Source organism: Canis lupus, chromosome 1 (genome assembly GCF_048164855.1).
Source record: "Canis lupus baileyi chromosome 1, mCanLup2.hap1, whole genome shotgun sequence".
Classification (NCBI taxonomy): domain Eukaryota; kingdom Metazoa; phylum Chordata; class Mammalia; order Carnivora; family Canidae; genus Canis; species Canis lupus.
Genome location: NC_132838.1, coordinates 25,946,641 through 25,960,824, shown reverse-complemented (window position 1 = coordinate 25,960,824; position 14,184 = coordinate 25,946,641). Strand labels below are relative to the sequence as shown.

The 14,184-nt window shown below is 37.0% G+C and overlaps 1 pseudogene; it reads right to left on the bottom strand.

Moving 5' to 3' along the window:
• Nucleotides 1-2,517: 2,517 nt before the first annotated feature.
• LOC140631960 (tubulin alpha-1A chain-like) overlaps nucleotides 2,518-14,184 on the bottom strand; it is a 167,371-nt pseudogene continuing 155,704 nt past the window's right edge.

Below are 14,184 nucleotides of genomic sequence, written 5' to 3'. Positions count from 1 at the left end.
CCTCTACTTGCAAGATGAAATGCTGCCTGATTCATGAATCAATAAATAAAGCCAATTAAATTTTAAAAATCTATTTGGCTGAATTTTTGTTATTTAAAAGTTTTGGTGGCAGCAATGGGATCCAAGGTGAACCCCTGATGGCATTTGAGGAGAATGAGAAACACAGGTGTGGTGCTCCATAAACCTTTTTCCAAGGCCATTGGTGAGTTCTTCTCAGTTGAGCTCCTCTAGTCAAGCTCTGCTCTTTTTGCACTCAAGCTTTTGACCAATTGGCTTTCTAGTCCAAGGTTAACAGGTCAGCCTAGACTGACAGGAGGCTCTAACGGAGCGCCAGTTGTTGGTCCTTGGTTCAGTCTACAATTCCACGCTGGAATCTCTTCCCCAGTTCTAGTTTGCAGTCTCCATAGTAGAGGCATTGCTGGGAATTGCTCATGGTGGGCACAGTCTTCTCTTGGCCAGTCCATAGTGACATCTTTTGGCTACAACTGGCGTGTTGAGGTGAATGTTCTCTTTTGTGTAAAGGCTATTGCCCATGGGGACCTAGGAGGTGTAAAAAAGAAAACCATGGGCAGAAATTGGTGGATACAAGTCAAGCATTTAAAGCTGTTAAAGTGCTTGCCACCTAACTCAAAGACTCCTATGTTCCGATAAATCAGTCACTGAACGGGTTAAATTGACTAGGTTATCTGTCAACCTCAAGGAAAACTTCAGTGCGTTAAGGTACACTGTAAAACATGTACAATCTCTAAACCAGGGGGATCCCTGGGTGGCCAGCGGTTTAGCGCCTGCCTTTGGCCCAGGGCGTGATCCTGGAGACCCGGGATGGAATCCCACATCGGGCCCCCGGTGCATGGAGCCTGCTTCTCCCTCAGCCTGTGTCTCTGCCTCTCCCTCTCTCTCTGTGTGACTATCATAAATAAATAAAAATTAAAAAAAACAAAAAACTTCTAACCCAGTGGCACATTCTCTTTAGGTATTAGTTTGGTTCTGAGTGACCCAAAGTCTTACTTAATAGGATCTTCAAATTCCAAAGAGTTGAGTGTGCCTCCTTCCAGGACACCTGCTTCTTTTATGTCTAAAACCTGTAGTGTCCAAAGTTGCAGGTATCTAGTAAAATGGCAAAATCTTGCTAAAAGCAACTTAGAATTATAATGGCCATTATGTAAAATGTTACAATTAAATAACACCATTTAAGAAGTACACTTGAAAGCAAGGGTTCCTAAATGAAATAGAATTAGATACCTGTTTTAATCAGCATGCAGAAGTCTTCAAAGGTTTCATAATTCCAAAATAGTTTCCATGGTATTTTGATAGGGATTGCATTAAACGTGTAAATTGCCCTGGGTAACATTGCCATTTTCACAATATTAATTCTGCCAATCCATGAGCATGGAATAGTTTTCCATCTCTTTGTGTCTTCCTCAATTTCTTTCAGAAGTGTTCTATAGTTTTTAGTTTTACCTCTTTGATTAGGTTTATTCCTAGGTATCTTATGCTTTTGGGTGCAATTGTAAATGGGATTGACTCCTTAATTTCTCTTTCTTCAGTCTCATTGTTAGTGTATAGAAATGCCATTGAAAGAGTTGTTGCAAAAGCCTAATGAAAAATTAAAAATGTAAGAGGCCTGAAACAAAAGATTAAGACTGACAGGATTCTTATTTCTTCTCTTTCTGCTCCTTTGAGTATTCATTCTAGTAATCCTGTCTCAATTGTTTTTCCACTGTGAAAAAAAAAGTGCTCTATAACCATAAACAAAAGGCCATTAATGGTTTTTCAGACACGCCATATCTACCTTCAGAGAAGGCTCCTCCTATGGGCCCCTTCCAGAGTTGATGAAAATGAGGAAAATTCTGGTAAAATGCTACATTATTCCCCTAAATAGCCAATGGGAAACTGGATATCAGAGGCTGCAGAGGTGATCCTCAAAAAATGCAGAATCCAGAGAAAGGTAAGAATTCTTTCCAGAATCAGTTCTTCCCAATCTGTCTGTAGTGCCCAGTTGAGTGAAGAAAATAAAATTTCACATTGTCCTTCCTGTTCCAATACAGACCCCAATTCAGACTGGTTATTGATCCTTTCTCTCCTAGGGACAGCTAGTGACTTCTTGTTTCCTCATTTTGCATCCTAAGAACTGAGTGGGGCTTTCTGCCAAGAGATTGTTAGTTCTTTCTTTGGGTGTCTTTGGGGAGTGACTCTGGAACTTGGGAAGACAGTATCCTTTGCACTCTCTTTGGGGACCCCTCTTATACCCAAAGGGGCTTAGTCAATACTGCCAGAAATATTTATTGTATGTGCCGCTGAAGACTGACAATATTTAAGCAAAAATTTTGTAAAGTAGTTCTGTAGTCAAAAGGTTGGCCAAACTGGAAACTGATTTCAGAGCCTGATAGGATTTTTTTTAAAGGCCTTCTCCCCTAAGTTAAAATTAGAGCAATGTACCAGATAGAAGCAAACTGCAGATAAGGTTGTTGGATAGGTGGATCATTCCATTAGATTATTTAGATTACAACCAAATTCTTTTTTTTTTAAGACAAGGAATACTTTATTCAAACCCATCAGAGAAATGGACAAAGCGTTGTGTTTTAAAGCATAGGTCAGTAATTGTATATGAGAGTATGCACTGCTACATACAAATTAACTGATCAGAGCACAACTTTTCAATGTTCAAAACAGAATAAGCTTCCCTGTAAAAGCAGCACCTTTGTGACATTTTTAACTTTAGTATTCCTCTCCTTCTTCTTCACCCTCTCCTTCAACAGAATCCACACCAACCTCCTCATAATCCTTCTCCAGGGCAGCCATGTCCTCACGGGCCTCAGAAAACTCTCCTTCCTCCATGCCCTCACCCACATACCAGTGAACAAAGGCACGCTTGGCATACATCAGGTCAAACTTGTGGTCTAGGTGAGCCCAGGCCTCAGCAATGGCTGTGGTGTTGCTCAGCATGCACACAGCTCACTGTACTTTGGCCAGGTCTCCACCGGGTACCACAGTGGGAGGCTGATGGTGGCAATGGCAGCATTGACATCTTTGGGAACCACATTCCATGGTACAACAGGCAGCAAGCCATATTTTTACCATGGCGAGGGTCACATTTCACCATCTGGTTGGCTGGCTCAAAGCATGCATTGGTGATCTCTGCTACAGAAAGCTGTTCATGGTAGGCTTTCAGCAGAGATGATAAGGGCATATGTGGCCAGAGGGAAGTGGATGCGGGGATAGGGCACCAGGTTGGTCTGGAACTCAGTCAGATCCACATTCAGGGCTCCATCAAATCTGAGGGAAGCAGTGATGGAGGACACAATTTGACCTATCAACCTGTTTAGATTAGTGTAGGTTGGGTGCTCAATATCGAGGTTTCTATGACAGATGTCATAGATGGCCTCATTGTCTACTATGAAGGCACAATCAGAGTGCTCCAGGGTGGTGTGAGTGGTGAGGATGGAGTTGTAGGGCTCTACTACAGCTGTGGACACCTCGGGGGCAGGGTAGACAGAGAACTCTAGCTTGGACTTCTTGCCATAATTGACAAAGAGACGTTCCATCAGCAGGGAGGTGAACCCAGAACCGGTTCCCCCTCCAAAGCTGTGGAAAACCAAGAAGCCCTGAAGACCCGAGCACTGGTCAGTGCTCAGAAACCAAAGTTTCTGAATTCGGTCCAAGACAAGGTCAATGATCTCCTTGCCAATGGTGTAGTGCCCTCAGGCATAGTTATTGGCAGCATCTTCCTTGCCTGTGATGAGATGCTCAGGGTGGAAGAGCTGGCGGTAGGTGCCAGTGCGAACTTCATCAAGGACTGTGGGCTCCAGGTCTACAAACACTGCCATGGGCACATGCTTGCCAGCGCCCGTCTCACTGAAGAAGGTGTTGAAAGAGTCATCTCCTCCCCCAAAGGTCTTGTCACTTAGCATCTGGCCATAGGGCTGAATGCCGTGTTCCAGGCAATAGAGCTCCCAGCAGGCATTGCCGATCTGGACACCTGCCTGGCCAACGTGGATCTAGATACACTCACGCATGGTTGCTGCTTGGCGGCTGCGGGTAGATGGCAGAGAAGAGGAGAGGTTGTTGCTTCTTACAGCGCTACTCTTAGGCGGTCGATGTAAGAGAACCTGCCAAATTACAACCAAATTCTTTGAAGAATTGAGAACAACTGACCTTACCTTACAAATCTTTTGCAAAAGTAGAAATGTAGCTCCAGAGCAAGTTTGAATTGTACCCATTCCTTTTCACCAATCCCAAAACCTCCCTTCTTTATCTCAAAACATTTGTAACCTCTCTGGAAACTTATCCAGATCATTCCCAATTTCTAAGACTGAATTTTTTAAAAAACACACAAATAGAAGCCTTTTTAAAAAATACAAATGGCACCCTTGCCCAAAATCTAGCCCATGGCTTCTATATTTGTCAAGAACAAATAAAAATCTTACATGTCTTCTCCACCAATATTATGAGAAAAAAACTTTAGCCATATGAGCAGCTAAGCTTAATTCTTCCCATCTGCCAAAAAAAACAAAAAAAACAAAAAAAACAAAAAAAAACAAACAAACAAAAACAAAAAACAAAAAACAAAAAACAGTTTGGATCCAAGTGTTCTTTTATAAACTAGTGAGTTTTGCATTATTATACTTCTTATAGCTCAAAATTTTAAAACAATAAAGTGTTTGCCTATTCTGTCTGTATGTCCCAATATATATGTTGTAGATGTGTGGTATTTTCTACCTCTGGATGATATTGCCAAAATTCATTTGCAAAAGAGTACTATTTAATTGGACCTAAAAATCCATGCTTAGGGATCCCTGGGTGGCTCAGTGGTTTAGCACCTGCATTTGGCCCAGGGTGTGATCCTGGAGTCCCGGGATCGAGTCCTGCATCGGGGTCCTGGCATGGAGCCTGTTTCTCCCTCTGCCTGTGTCTTTGCCTCTCTCTTTCTCTCTGTCTCTCGTGAATAAATAAATAAAATGTTTTTTAAAAATCCATGCTTATACAAATTAGACTCAGAAATATAACAGAAATTCAGCCCAGATGTTTTTCAAGTTCATGTGTTCTAGGATTAATCTTTAATAAGTAAAATCTAATTGAAGTTTGTTGGTTTAACTAAAACAGACATGTTTTTTAGTTTACAGCCTTAAATACAATACTTTTGGTTTACTTACATGCAGTATAAGTCAAATAAGCTCATGTTCTATCACAGAATTTGCCAGCATGAAAGGTCACTTAAAGATGGTGCTTAGCTGTTTAATGTGGTGTGGTGTTTTAACAACTAATCTAAACATATTTAAACAAATGAATTAAATAGATGTATATAAACATTTATAAACGAACTTTTCAATGAAATTTGTCTACTTAGTTTTCACAGATCTTTTTGGTATCTTAAAACCAAAGAATTTTGCCAAGTTAAATTAGATGATGGATAGTCATTAAATGTCTAGATAATTTCCAAATAAGACAAAATACTAAAAATAATTACTGAACATGGGTTTATATGCTTTGGCTTCTTATTACAGAGAAACTGGAAAATTAGAAAAAGCATATGCTTCTAGAAACTTTGAAATTTGCAAAATCTAAAGAATGCTAGTATAAGTTCATACTTGCTTATACTTAGCTTTTACTAGAAATTAAGGTTTCAAAGGGTTAAGAAAAATTCTAATATATGTAATTAAAGCCACTAAGGTATGTGGAAAAGGGATCTTTGAAAAGATTTTTTTTAATATGTAACCAAGCTGGCTTTCATGCAAAGTCAGTAGCAGTAGAATCTATAAAAATTGTGGCACACATGGATGAAGTCCATTCTGCTTCTTCTTCAGAAAAAGACCTTTTGGTATCATACTTTTGCCATCCAAATGCCTTATAACATGGCAATAGCATGCCCCTAAATCAGAGATACTAAGATGGGGAAACAATGGTTGAAAATTAATAGGCTGGGACTATGGGAAACCCAAGATAGTTACTTGGTTCTTCCTGGATCCCTGGAAAAATCCCATTTTTCAGCGTTTGCATTCCTTCACCCACCACAGTACATTTCAAATTACTCAATCTATAAATAGATGTTGTTGGGGAGACTTTTATAAAATTGTGAAAATAGTCTACCAGCAATGCTTGACCTGTCAGGTCCATAATCCTGAAACAACCATTTTTATCCCCACAGGCCTCAGCAATTACAGCAACCTGTCATTTTACCTGAAACAGACAAGCCTGTGTATTATGAATACTTTCAAGCTTCCCTTTGGAATATGCCCAGAAATGCATTTGGAGTTATCTTTGTTTTTTCTGTCGTTGTAAATTTAGATTCTGGAATTGGCGTTTGGTGGTGTGAAGCGTTGCTCACGAGTGGCCAGAACTCCTCTTCCTAAAGGATTTTGAGATTGAGGAACACCTGTATAACCTCCCCTCTATGCCTTGGTTCTAGTTCCTCCTTCTGAGTTGAATAACCATTTTTTAATTTTTTTTGTTTTTGTTTTAGTTGGTGCTCTGACGCTTAATCTCAGTACCCTTTACTCTTGATTGTCAAATTTTGATAAAACATGTGCCATTTTCTTTGGTAAGAGAAAGCAGGTCTCATGTCTGCCAGAACATGATTTATATGCCTTATTGGCTCCATTAAACTTTTAAAAAACTTAAAAAAAAAAAAGAGTCCTCCCTCTGGACTCTTTAAAACCTGCAGCTGGACATCATTTAACTGCTACTTAGTACAAGTTATCAATATGTACTTGTTACTGTACATCTAGATAGAGATGGGTTGAAACTTCTCCCTGCCCTAAAACTGATACCCTCACAGTGGCAAAGGAAATGTATTTTCCATTTAGGGTGTACCTTCCATGATCTTCAGTGATCAAGGAACTCACTTTACTAGGCAAATAATATGATGCTCAAGCCTGTCATCAACAGGTTAAAGAAACCTTTCCAGATGCCAATTCAAAGAACCTTGTTGCTCACAGTTTAGAGCCTGGTAACTGAGTATTCTGGAAATACCATCAGAGGAAGATAACCCTTAAGTTCCATTTAAAGGGACCCTATAAAGTGCTCTTGACCACTGACACTGCTGCAAAAAGCCTTGAGTACACATCACACAGCTAAAGACTCCACCTAACACTTGGTCCTGTTTAGACACTGGAGACCTCTGAATCAAAGTGACAGGGAAAAAAACAAAACAAAACAAAAAACAAAACAAAAAAAAAACAAAGTGACAGGGAAGAGAAGTATTTGACATTGAGGTAGACTGTTTCCAGTCACGATGATGGATCGACTTCCTGCTTAAAAGAACATGAAACCCTTTCTTCTTTTCCCTTCCTTAACTCTGGCATTAGCCTCAAAAGATAAGACCCTCACTGTATCTCCTAAGTCATCGCTAAGGTGCATAACCTCTAGAATTTAGAATAACCTTTTATTTCAGACTGCTAGGAGAAAATCTAACTGAGCCCCTCCCTTTTCACAAACAAATAAAGCATCTCATTGACTGACTCCCCTAAATTTACAACATCAAATTAGAAAGCACCTATCAGGAGGCTTTCGTGACTTGGATTCACTCCTTTCACCTTGTTGAAAATGTAAATGATAAATGTAAATGAGGCTATGATCAGGGATTTCTCCCTAATTCTTGAAATTATTGAAAAATCCACTGCTAAAGCAATAGCTATGCACAAAGATCCGTAGACTCCCTGGCCAAAGTTGTTCTTGATAATAGAATAGCCCTTCATTATCTTTTAGCTGAGCAAGGGAAGTGTCTATGCTATGGCCAACACTATCTAGCTACACCTGGATTAATACTTCTGGAGAAGTTAAAACTCAATTACATAAGATCACCGAGTGAGCCACTTGGCTCAAAAAGGTGACTCCTGCACCTTTTTTATTTATTTATGATTCATTTTATTTTGATTGGCTTGGGTCTTGGGGACCTCACTACAAAGTGCATTGCAAACATTGGGAATTGTTCTGTTCATAATGATCATAATGATCTCCCTGGGGTGGTATATTAAATACATATTTGTAGCCACCAATCAAGTGAATGATCTCCCTAAGCCTGGACTGTCAGAAAAGGAACAAAGAGAATGACCAAATGAAAAAACATAAACCTGAAGCATGACCTGTGAATTTCACAGAGGTTAAGCAAAAACATCATGACTACAGACATCATACAAAGGGAACAACAAAAACTGCAAGAACTTCAGAGAAGTGGCATAGAGTGGCACCAATGCCTTAAACTGTTATCACATCTCTCAATTAAGCTGAGAGTCTGACCAAAGTGGTAGGGTGGTGATGAGGTTGTTAAAAAGAAAACCATACACTCAAAATGAAGTCACTTATGCCTAGCCACATCACTAAACCAGGGCTTAATACCTACTACAATTGCATTTTCAGCCTTCCCCAGAAATGTAGTCTTAACCAGGAAGTCAGGAATTTTCTGGTCAATGCCATTGAGGTCATGTGTCACATGGGCCCCCTTCATTCCCCAAAGAACGGTATATTCACCTGAAATAATTCTTTTTTCTGTCTATGACTTTTTTGTCCTGCCTTTAAAAATCTTCCCTTACTGGAACTCTGTGGAGCTCCCCTTTCCTTGCTAGATGGGATATTGATTTATGAATCAATAAAGCCAATAAGAGCTTGAAATTTACTTGACTACATTTTTTGTTATTTAACAGCACTAAATAAGACAGATCTGCTCTTTGCCATCATGGAGTTTTAATTTTATGCAGAAGAAAAATGTTAACCAACCAATTCTTCTTAAATTTCCATTATCAGAAGTGCAGCAAAAAACAAAGTATGGGCAACTGTGGCTTTGTATATTAATCCCACCATCTGATCCCTTTTGAAGAACAGAGAAAGCTTCCCTGAGTAAGTTCATATCTGTTTAATATTTGAATATATTTACTTAAGGTGAATCCTAGATGTTGGCCTTTATTTTCATGTTTGATAGTTTTTCCGTTTTACCTAATAATCAGGCACAGAGGAAAATAATTCAGAGTCTTATTTGTAAAGATCAGGCATAACTTGAGGTTTGCTTTTCTTATTTCCTTACCTTCCGGTCTATTATAAATTGTGTCTTTCCTCTTTCAAATTCTGTTATGTTTTTGTTACTCTGATAACTTACTAATAAACCAATAAATTAGAAAAATCAGTTATGGGAGATCTCTGGGTGGCTCAGCGGTTTAGAGCCTGCCTTTGGCCCAGGGCGCGATCCTGGAGTCCCGGGATCAAGTCCCGCGTCAGGCTCCCGGCATGGAGCCTGCTTCTCCCTCTGCCTGTGTCTCTGCCTCTCAATCTGTCTCGCATGAATAAATAAGTAAAATAAAAAAATAAAAAAAAAAAACAGAAAGAAAGAAAAATCCGTTAACTATGAAACATTGTCATTAGGGAAAAAAGCATCAGGAAAGAGCAAATATATTGATGTTCACTTTCTGTATTTTGTACTTTGGCAAGCTTTACAAATTCCAATTAACTTTATTGAAGATGAAAAGAATTATGGCCAAATGACCCTCTGAGTATAAGAGGGTAGGACTATTTGACCTCTGATTATAAGGATGTGAAATCCGTGTCCAGTTCCTCAAATCTTTCTTTGATAGTTTTCAGTGAATTTGTTAGGAATATTTTTTTCCTTAGTTTAAGTTGGTCATATAAAAATATTGCTTTAAAATAAAGAGTCTTCTGCGTGAGTGGCCATAACTATTAGCTTATACTTGTGATGGTGGCATACTTTATCCCTTAAACAGGTTCTTAGGAAATTATCAGGTTGCTCAGTAAAAGATGGCTTCTCTCAGTCCTGATTAAGTTTATACATATGCACATACACGTTTATGTATGAAATGTGTACACATATGTGATATATATATATATATATATATATATATATATATATATTAAAGATTTACTCAGTTCCTTTAATACATTCTTTAGTCTCAAATTGGAACAGCCCTGAGCCAAAGAAATGTAGATGCACTGTTAATAAAAAAATTAGTGGATCATTTGCTTTAAAAGCACATTCTATTTCCCTAGGGCATCCTGGAAACCTCCTCATGTGTAGTCTGTGAAATTGACCCTGCCTTATGTAAGGCCAGCAAATGACTAACTTGAAGTTTGATCTTTGAGTTACTCACATAGCCTCCAAGAAAGTGTGACTTGAAAGTTCTTTGTATAAATACAGAGGCAACCATGTGTCTTTTCCATGTAAAACTGGATTTCATTCCATTGGGAAGGAGAATCATGACAGTGATCATGATTCAGAGCTTCTACTTCATTTACCAACATCTCCCTACTGTTTCTTCAGAGCTCTGGGATTTTCAAATGGACACTGCTCCACCTACAATTCTATCTTAATTTCTTTCTCAGCTCTAAAAAACCTATTTTATTTATATGTTTAATTGTTCTGATTTTTTATCCCCATTGGGAACCTGGATGTCATTCATAAGCTCTGTAAATATGATTACTTGTACCCCAGAGTGTTATGCCCTCATTCTGGGGATAACTAAACATAAGGAACAAAGGACTGAAAGTTTGTTTTTTGTATACCATCATCACAACTAGGTATATAAAAGTTTGTTTTTTGTATACCATCATCACAACTAGTTTGTTTTTTGTATACCATCATCACAACAAAAATCTATGTCATTTGGAACATATTTTTGAAGAGGGAAGGATTAAAAATCAGACATTGTATTAGATAACTATTGCTGCATTGGATAACTCTTCAAATCTCAGTAGTTTAAAGTAGTTTAAAACAAGGATTTATTATTTTTCATAATTCTGAGTGTTGGCTTGGTGGTTCTCCTGCTTGCACCTGTGTCTGCATTCAACTGGCGGGATGGCTGGGGCATGACTAGAGGCTAGACCATGAGTCCTTGTGACATGGTGATCTTGGGGTTCCAGTCCTAATGCATAAGTGTATATTAAACTTCCACTTATGTCACATTTGTGGATGTTCAATCAGACAAAGCAAAGCACATGCTCAAGCCCAGAGTCAATGTGGAAGGGACTATGTAGTCCATGGCTACTAAGAAACATCATTCATTGAGGCCATTATTATAACAATCTACCACAAGTGGTGGCTACCTGAGAGCACATTTTATACTCACACTGAGACAGTACCTTAAAGAATAATGACCTATATTCCAGATTTAAATGGTTGCATACATGGGGAGAAGCATAAACTAATCACTGGGTTGTCAATATGAAAGCCAGGATTACTGATTAAAGGATTATTGATATAATAATTACAAAATAAAAAGACATGCATTCTCAGATTGAAAGTGTACATCAAGTAAAATATAGGAACAATAGGGATAAATTCACATCTGAATACATTATAAGGAAACTATGTATATCAAGGTACTTACATCAAAGATAAATATAAAAAGCCTTTTAGGAAGGAGAAAGGGCAAAATAGATGAACTATGAATGAACAACATTCAGAAAGGCAAAACAAACTCTATCAGGAACAACAGATTGTATATGACACATTGGAGTAGTATCTTCCAGGTACTGAGATTAAATAACTTGCAATTACAATTCTATACTTAATTCAACATTCAACAATGAGGGAAAATTTAAAAAATTTTTTTATTTTTTTATTTTTTTTTTTTTTTACCTGTTTTTACATTTTTTTTTTTAATTGGTGTTCAATTTACTAGCATACAGAATAACACCCAGTGCCCGTCACCCATTCACTCCCACCCCCCGCCCTCCTCCCCTTCTACCACCCCTAGTTCGTTTCCCAGAGTTAGCAGTCTTTACATTCTGTCTCCCTTTCTGATATTTCCCACACATTTCTTCTACCTTCCCTTATTTTCCCTTTCACTATTATTTATATTCCCCAAATGAATGAGAACATATAATGTTTGGATCAGAAAAAAGTTTAAGAGTATTTGCTACTTTCAAATGATAGATAAATTCAATATATTAGTTAATAAGAATGATATTGGATTGGGTATTGTGTGAATAGTTAAAGCATACTGAGATCCATTATCATACATGAAATAAGTATAAATATTTTTAATAACTTTGAGCTTTAAAAAATATACTTAAATAACTAGCATAAACTTAATAGGTATCCACTATGTGAAAAGAAATATAATCCATAGCTTCCAAATGAGCAAGAAAAATAAAGATAAATTTTCTAAAAGTTTTTACTGAAACAAAATGCAGAAAAGAGGAAAAACAAAATGTATAGAAAACAAAATCAAAGTAAGATGTTATAATCAGCAAACATAATAAATGCAAATGTGTCAAACTAATATATTAAAAGAAGAAATTACTAAATTGATTTTATAGAAATCCAGCTAAGTCTATTTTAAGAAACATACCTGAAACAAAAAGACAGAACTTTACAATAAAGGGACAATTGTTACAGGCAAATGAAGAGGCAAAGCTAATTTAGCAATATTAATTAGATACATGAGAATTTAAAGTAAAAACTAGTAGAAAAGTTCAGATTTATACAATAATCAGTAATTAAATGTGAGTAAAGACAAATATAAGAAAAAACTTCAGGAAAAATGAACCAAAGCACAATCAATACAAATTTTTAACATACCTCTATTAGAAATATGTGGAAGTAAAACAGATAAAACAGATAAAAATTAACAACTGTATGGAAGAGCTCAGTGATATAATTAACAATCTTGATCAACAGAACTCCTGGATCCAATAAATAGAGTGTATATGTTTATTTCAAGCACAAAAGGGGCAGCTGAAATATTTGACCACATATTAAATGACAAGACAATCTTAACAAATATTAAAGAAAATATATAATGTATATTTCATGTTTTCTGGGCAATCATATGAGAAATCAACATTAAAAATGTATTCTTAAACCATATGGAGATTTTAAAATGTACTCTCTAGTTAATGGTTTGAAGTGGAATTCACAAATGAATATTATAAAATATATAGAATTGAGCAATAGTTGGTATATTATACATCAAACTTGTGAGATGTACCTAAATGATTTTCAAGGAACATTTACTTTTAGTCATCAATCATTTTATTAACAAATTAAAAAGACTGACCATAAATGAGTTAAAAATTTGACCCATAACACTAGGCTAGGCAATACATAATAGAAAATATCAAAATTAAATAGGATACGGGAAATATTAAATAGAAAATAGTGAGATGAGGCTTCTCTGATAACTAAGAGTAGACATGTGAGTAAGTTATGGCCACTGGAGTATCATAAAATAAATGTACATCCTTATAAAATGTAAGCCTCTCTTTTTCCTCTCCATAGTCCTTACAACTGGCTGAAATGCATATGAAAAAACTGGAGTTAAAGAGGCTACCTCTGGGGGCACCAGTGTGGCTCAGTCAATGAAGCCTCTGACTCTTGATTACTATGGCTCAGGGATGATCTCAGAATCCTGAGATGGAGCCTCCCCTCAGACACCACCTTGAGTGCAGAGTCTGCTTAAGATTTTCTCCTTCTTCCTCTGCCCCTCACACTTGGGCTCATGTGCTTGCTGTCTCTCTCTCTCTCTCTCTCTCTCTCTCAATAAATAAATAAATCTAAAAAAAAAAAAGAAGAAGAGAGGCCACCTCTGACCAGTCCACCTACTTGGACTCACATAAGAAATATCCCCTTTATATTTCTTATAGAAAGAAAAAAAATTACACAGAGAAATCGAACCCTAAAAGTAAAGTCGTAATTTATCTCAGAATGCAATGCAATGTAATTCATCCCTTAAAGAGTCATTAATTTACGATATTCCCAATAAATGATGAAAATTAATTCAATACCCATTCATGTAGAAAAACAAAACTTAGCAAATAGAAATAGAAGAGAAACTTGCTTAACCAGATAGAAGATTCTTATCAAAAGTCTCCAGCAAATATCATACAAGGAAAACTTCCACTATCTCTTTTATTCAATAAAACATTAAGTATGCTAGCCAATTTAATAATACAAGACAAATAAAATGGCTTACACCATGAAGATAAAAACAAAACAAAGTTAATTTGTAAATGGTATGGCTGTCTACATAAAAAATCCAAGAAAATCTATATATTATTAGACCTAAAAAGGAGTCTCTAAGGCTGTGAGAGAGCCTGAGACTTTTTTGGAACAAACTATGGCAACTTTTCCTACAGATAGAACCTCTTGGTATTTTGTACAGTTAACTATAAGTGAATTTTTAAATGGATAAAAAAAACTTGGCCACTTTGCAAATCAAACTAACCAATCATATTTACATT